The sequence below is a fragment of the Rhineura floridana genome, chromosome 10 (genome assembly GCF_030035675.1).
Source record: "Rhineura floridana isolate rRhiFlo1 chromosome 10, rRhiFlo1.hap2, whole genome shotgun sequence".
NCBI lineage: Eukaryota > Metazoa > Chordata > Lepidosauria > Squamata > Rhineuridae > Rhineura > Rhineura floridana.
This window is the reverse complement of record NC_084489.1, coordinates 24,280,791-24,287,975: the sequence shown is the minus strand read 5'-3', so window position 1 is coordinate 24,287,975 and position 7,185 is coordinate 24,280,791.

The following is a 7,185-nucleotide window of genomic DNA, read 5'->3' as shown; positions in this document are numbered from 1 at the left end:
GCCTCTCACCACATGTTTAGTCCAGAACTTTGTGATCAGCCCCTTGAACCAAGCCCTTCAACGCAAAAATACACCTCCCAAGCTTCTGTAACCATGGAGGGAATGTTTTAGTTGTTGCTATTGTTAAGACTCACATGATTTCCTGCAATCACCCAGACATCTACTGTTGGGTCCTGATCTATCTTATGTCCACTCTTGCTCTACAGGTTAAATTTTTCTACTGCATTTTCTAAAGACCTATGTGCATTACAGATATGAAACATGGTTTAACATTTAGTTATTGGGAATTGTTTTCTGTGTGTAAGATGGACTGATTGATGGGTGGAGGGCTAGGGATCTCTAGCACAGAAATTCTTAGTATCCTCACCAAAGTATGTTTGTATAATGTCTGAATAAGACTCTCACGCCAATTCAAACATGAAGACAAGGAAAGCAAATGGGTATTGTCCCTGTCAGAATACATGTTGCCTTGTTACAGTGATTTACATCAGGCCTTTAAGGATTCACATATAACTGTATATCAGATTGTTGCAACCCACCCTGAGACCTTATAGCGAAGGACGGGAAAGAAATCAAATAAATAAGGCATATAATGAATAAAATTAAAATACAACAAATCACAGTAAGACAATGAAGAAGCATAACACCTCATCAGGACTCTTCCGACAGGGCAGTTGATGACAGTTGGCCCTGTGGGGTGGGTGAGGTGTCACAAAGTTCAGGTGGTGCAGGTGTCTACATAGTGGGGAATCATCTTTGAAATTCCTCCTGCATCCAATTCTCCTTGATGTATTAATGTTGCTTATGCAGGCAGGCAACGTGTCAGGGTGAAGGCTCTGCCCTCTACGCACAGAGGTTAGGACTGTGGCATATAATATAATAGACCACAGTTGGTAGCTTTGATTGTTTTCAGTGCAGGTTGGTTTACATTTAAGGGGAAATGTTCTAGTAATCACCTGAGGTTCCTGCCCTGGATCCTTGTTAGAAGAAAAAGGAAACATATATATCCCTTCGGGGTATTTTTACTACTTCGTTTCTGTCAAAGAGCCAATCAAAGTCTAAATTGAGCCCAGATGTTTCGCAGTATGAGCTCTTTGGTTTTATGATGGTTTGAATCAAACATTGTGTAAATGCTAGAATGTTTGTTTAGCATCTAGACAGAGAGATCCCATCTCTTCCCACCCGCCCTTGCTCTTTTGTGGCATACCAGCAGCCAGTCCAGAAAAACTGAATGGTTAATCTCCTATTTTCAGTTCATTCAAGTCCGGCATCCAGCTATACAGCACCATAACAGGTTGCTGAGAGATGAAACACAGTTTGAACTACCTAAGCGGTGGTGATGGGGAAACAAAACATCAGACAGCACTACTGTTGAGAATGTGCATGATTAGAAACAGCTGACTGGAGAGAGATATATCCTCTGGATTGAGGCCTTTTTGGCTGTGCCCCCCCCCCAATCTATGGAATGCTCTCCCCAGCAAAGCCTGCCTGGCATCGACATTTAACATCCTTTCTGCACCAGATTAAGATGCACTTCTTTCCCCAGGCTTTTGAGGGATTATAACAAACATGCTTATTGCTTTTCTGTGTGTGTCTTTGAGCATCGTTTTATTGTTACATTTGCTGGCTGTTTTTCAATTGTGTATGAGAGTCACCTAAAAGTGTTTTGTATTCGATGACAAATAAACTGAATCATCGTCATCAATTTCTAAATGAGAAAATGGGGTGGGGGACTTAGGTGTACCAATTCTCCAAGATGCTTGGGATATTCTTTACCACTGCCCCTGGCACTGCTGGGCCCTGTCAAGAACTGCTGACCACTACCCCATGTGGATAACTGCAGCCTTTCAATGAAGAATCTTACAGGCTCTGGTTCCCCCTGGGAATAAGGGAGTATAAGAGGGCTACCCATCTCAGCAGTGCTTTGCTTGAACAGGGATGGAGAACCATTCTCAGCCCAAGGTCCACATTCCTTTCTGGGCAACCTTTCAAGAGCCACATGAGAATAGTGGGTGGGGCCAGAAGCAAAAGTGGGCGGAGCAACAAATCTATATTTTACCTTTGTTCAGTAGGCTAATTTCTACACACACTCACACACCTCTCCCTTTCTTCCATCCATGCAAGCAAGAGCCATGATCAGAGTTCAAAGTCACATTCCAGCCAGGCTTTGCAAGGGGTAGCCCTCTGCAAGGCGCTTAGCAAGACCTGACAGTCCACTGTCCAGATCCAGTCCCCCCCCTGCTCTAAGTAGTGTACAGATTTTAAAAATCCACAAAAGTGTTAAAAACAACTCTAGATTAAAAAGTTGTCAATAAAATACAGATATAATCAGTAAATGTTTCAAAAACAAATATCAGTAACTAAATTATATGTCTGCATAGGCTTGCTGAAATACAGAAGTTCTCAGAAGGCATCTAAAACAACATAGCGAGGCCGCCTGCCTGATGTCAATAGGCAGGGAGTTCCAAAGTATAGGTGCTGCCACACTTAGGAGTAAGGGCAATGGGCAGGGATAATGGGAGCTGTAAGTTCAGCAACATCTGGAAGGCCAAATGTTCCCCACACCTGCACTAGAAGATAAGACTCCTTTTTTTTTTACTTTATCTTATGAACAATGCCTAATTCATATAGAAATTACTGCTGCTGCTATTACTACTCTCCCTGCCTCTGGAACAGCATGTATGTGGAATGACCCCCAACTTAGCCAGTGCTAATGTATGCTCATGCAACTAACCACTGCAGAGCAATGGCTGCCTCCTCCCCACCTCCATCCCTCCCAACAGGGTATCTACATATTCTTGATATGAGCTGGGCTACACACACAACTTAACTTTTGGTCAGACTATGCAGAGGATCCAGCTGAATTCAGTCTGAATCTGGAGTGTGTGTGCAGGTGGGAGAGGTTGCCAAAGAGAGACAGCTCATAAGCTTGCCAGATAATTCCTGACACTTGAGCCTCAACAAACTATAATGTCCAGATTCTTGGGAGAAGAAGAAATACATATTTTCTGAATGGGGCAGATTCATATTAAAACAAGTCTCTTTTCCAGGTCCCCAAACCCCATTTATATATGGGGAAGCTGTATAAAGCATCATTGCCGCCCTGGGCTCCGACTGGGAGGAAGGGCAGGATAGAAATCTAATAAACAAACAAATAAATAAAAAACATTCAGAAGGTCCCAGGTTCGATCCCCAATGTCTCCAGGAGGGCTGGAAGAGAATCCTCTCTGAAATCCTGGACAGCAGCTGCCAGTCAGTGTAGGCAATACTGAGCCAGAGGAACCAGTGGTCTGACTCAGTATAAGGCAGCTTCCTACATTTCTGCTATATCGCCAGGCTGTGTTTTGGGGAGTGAGAAGAAGCTGGAGAAGTCTTTCTTTGCCCACAATTACACATCTTTTAAAATAAATAGATGCTTTCCCCCCCTTTCACATGTACAAATAAACTGGGACAGTAACAGTATGCACATCTGGGTGAAAAATTATATATCAGTAAAGTTTTCTGGCTGATAGGGCTGGCGCTCCTGTCGAAACCCTGGTTGAACTGTGGAATACAGAAATGACCCGGGCAGTTGCCATGATTGCTCCTGAGCGCCCTCTCCTGTGTAGAGCTCGTACGGCTCCATGGTATACCCCAGAGCTGAGAGCGATGAAACAATATAGGAGATGGCTTGAGTGCAGATGGAGGCGAACTCCTAGTGGATGCAATTATACACTGGTAAGTGCCTATGGTAAGCTGTATTTAAGGGCAGTGAGGGCAGCAAAAAAAACAATATTTTGCTGCCACTATCAAGTCATCACTCTGCCGCCCAGCAGAGCTCTTCAGAATTGTCCAGGGGCTATTACACTCTGGCCCCAGGGACATGATAGAACCATCTGAGGCCCGCTGTAATGAATTTGCTAGGCACTTCCAGGATAAAATCTTTAGCATCCGCCAGGACTTAGACTACAGTGTTATAGCAGGTGAATGAAGCGGGGTATCCAGAGCACAGCCTTGTCCCGATTTCTTGGATGAGTTTCAGTTGGTACATCTTGAGGACATTGACAAGGTGCTTGGACAGGTTCGTGCAACCACTTCTGTGCTGGATCCTTGCCCTTCTCGGCTAATAAAAGCTAGCAGGGATGGAACAGCCGGCTGGGCCAGGGAAGTGATTAATGCCTCTCTGCGAGAGGGGGTGGTCCCTGGCTGCCTGAAAGAGGCGGTAGTGAGACCACTCCTGAAGAGACCCTCCCTGGACCCAGAAAATCTTAATAACTATAGGCTGGTAGCAAATGTTCCATTCCTGGGCAAGGTCCTGGAACGAGTGGTTGCAGGCTAGCTCCAGACACTCTTGGATGAGACCGATTATCTGGATCCATTTCAGTTGGGTTTCAGGCCTGGTTTTGGCATGGAAACAGCCTTGGTTGCCCTGTATGATGACCTCTGTTGGGAGAGAGACAGGGAGAGTGTGACTCTGTTGATTCTCCTTGATCTCTCAGCAGCTTTCGATACCATCGACCATGGTGTCCTTCTGGGGAGACTGGCTGAGTTGGGAGTGGGAGGTACTGCATTGCGGTGGTTCCACTCCTACTTGGCGGGTCACCTCCAGAAGGTGATGCTTGGGAACATTGCTTGGCACCCTGGACTCTCCAGTATGGGGTTCTGCAGGGGTCAGTTCTGTCCCCCATGCTGTTCAACATCTACATGAAACCGTTGGGTGCGCTCATCCGGAGCTTTGGAGTGCGTTGCCATCAGTATGCTGACGACATGCAGCTCTATTTCTCCTTTTCATCTTCTTCAGGTGAGGCTGTCAATGTGCTGAACCGGTGCGTGGCTGCAACAATGGACTGGATGAGGGCTCATAAACTGAGGCTCAATCCAGACAAGACTGAGATGCTGCTAGTGGGTGGTTCTTCTGACCGGATGGTGGATGTCCAACCTGTCCTGGATGGGGTTGCACTCCCCCTGAAGGAGCATGTTCGTAGCTTGGGGGTTCTCCTAGAACCATCTCTGTCACTTGAGGCTCAGGTAGCCTCAGTGGCACAGAGTGTCTTCTACCAACTTCGGTTGCTGGCCCAACTAGGCCCCTATCCGGACAGGGATAACCTGGCTTCAGTTGTCCATGCTCTGGTAACCTCCAAATTAAATTACTGCAATGCACTCTACGTGGGGCTGCCATTGAAGACGGTTCGGAAACTGCAGCTTGTGCAAAATGCAGCGGCCAGATTGGTAACTGGCACCAGATGGTCCGAACATATAAAACCGATTCTGGCCCGCTTTTATTGGCTGCCTGTACGTTTCCGAGCTCAATTCAAGGTGCTGATTTTGACCTATAAAGCCTTACATGGCTTGGGACCACAATACCTGATGGAACGCCTCTCCAGATACAAACCCACCCGTACACTACGTTCAAGATCAAAGGTCCTCCTCCGGGTGCCTACTCCAAGGGAAGCTCGGAGGGTGGCAACAAGGGAGAGGGCCTTCTCAGTGGTGGCCCCCAAATTATGGAATGATCCTTCTGACGAGGTGCACCTGGCACCAACACTGTTATCTTTTTGGCGCCAGGTCAAGACTTTCCTCTTCTCCCAGGCATTTTAGCATGTGTTTTAAATTGTTTTTAAAATATGTGTTTTAAATTGCATATTTGTTTTAATGTTTTTGATTGCTGTAAACTGCCCAGAGAGCTTTGGCTATGGGGCAGTATACAAGTGCAATAAATATAAATAAATAAATAAATAAAAGCGATCCTGAAGGCTATCATCTTGCACTGCTGTGAAGCGAAGATTGCAGCTCCCCCACAATTGACAGGCATTGAGGTAAAGACACAGCAGGAAGACACAGCTATTGTGGGGAACTGTCTAGCAAGTGTCATTCCTCCCCTCCCCAGCCCCTTCCAATGAATTTCTCCTCATCACTTGCCTCATCTCATCCATTCTGATGGGATTTCCCAGTGACTATATGTTTTCTTTTTCGTCAGGCCTCGGGGAAAGGAAATGCCAGTACCCTGTCATTGGACTGTCAAGTCCTATATTGTTTTTACACATGAAGGAGAGACAATGTCTTGATCTGGGCTTAGCTGGAAGCTTCAGGCCACTAATTAGAATCCCTTTGGGTTTATCCTTGCTTCTGCTCCCCGGGAAGCTGACATGAAATTATCAGCTGAAGGCAGTCCATTTCCATTTTCCTTGCCTAACCAGAGACAATAGTTAGTTACCAATGAACATTTCATCCAGAGCAAACTGTAAGGAAAAGGATCAAGTGCAGCAGTCACAGTGAGCGCATGTACTAACATGCACAGAGCCAGTTGTGAGACACATTTGCACACAGTAGCTGAGTTTTCACACCTTTATATGATTACCTTTTCCCTTTGGAATCTATTACCCAAGTGTTAACATCCCCATTTCAGGCTCTGCTCTCTGGTCTTCTGTTAAATCAGATTCATTCAGTGAGTACCCGAAACAGGGCCTTTGCTGCAGTGGTACCATAAATAAATGGGGTATGACTGTGTAAAATAAAATGAAATACAAATCAACATATATTACCTCCACTTCTGACTTCTGTTCACAGCTGCATTCCCCAATAGAGGGTTTGATTCAGATGCCTGCTTCATTTTTGTGTCCACTAACCATGAACAATGGGATTTATTTCTGAACAGGCATGCATAGTCCTGCATTGTAAATTAACTGTACTAAGTTCATATTGAAATCAAGGGGACTTAAGGAATGACTAGCTTGTCCCATATATTTCAACCTACATTCAATGGAGCACTATGTATATTCATTGACTTAGCAAGCCAGGTTGTCTGTTTTATTAACTTTTGTTTGTTGTGAATTATCACAGTTCATAAGGTAATTATCATGGTTTGTACTTTGTTGCATTTCATTTCTTTCTGACCTCACTGTTTATACCTCCCCCCCCTCCGCCCTCCAGCAACCATGTGTATATGTCCCTGCAACTCAGGATCATGCCTGATGCATCCAATGAAGTAGACTGTAGTCCATGGAAGTTTATGCCATTATAAATTTGTTAATCTTTAAGGTGCCACAGTACTGATCTAAGCAAAGGTTATAATGCTGGGGCTGAATATAAGGAGCAATAAATGAATAAACCACCAAAAACGTAGGTTGTACTGACCTCTAGAGGTTGACAATAATTTTTGCTACAAAATTCAAAGAATGTCTCCGTATATTAAAAATAAATGCCAGT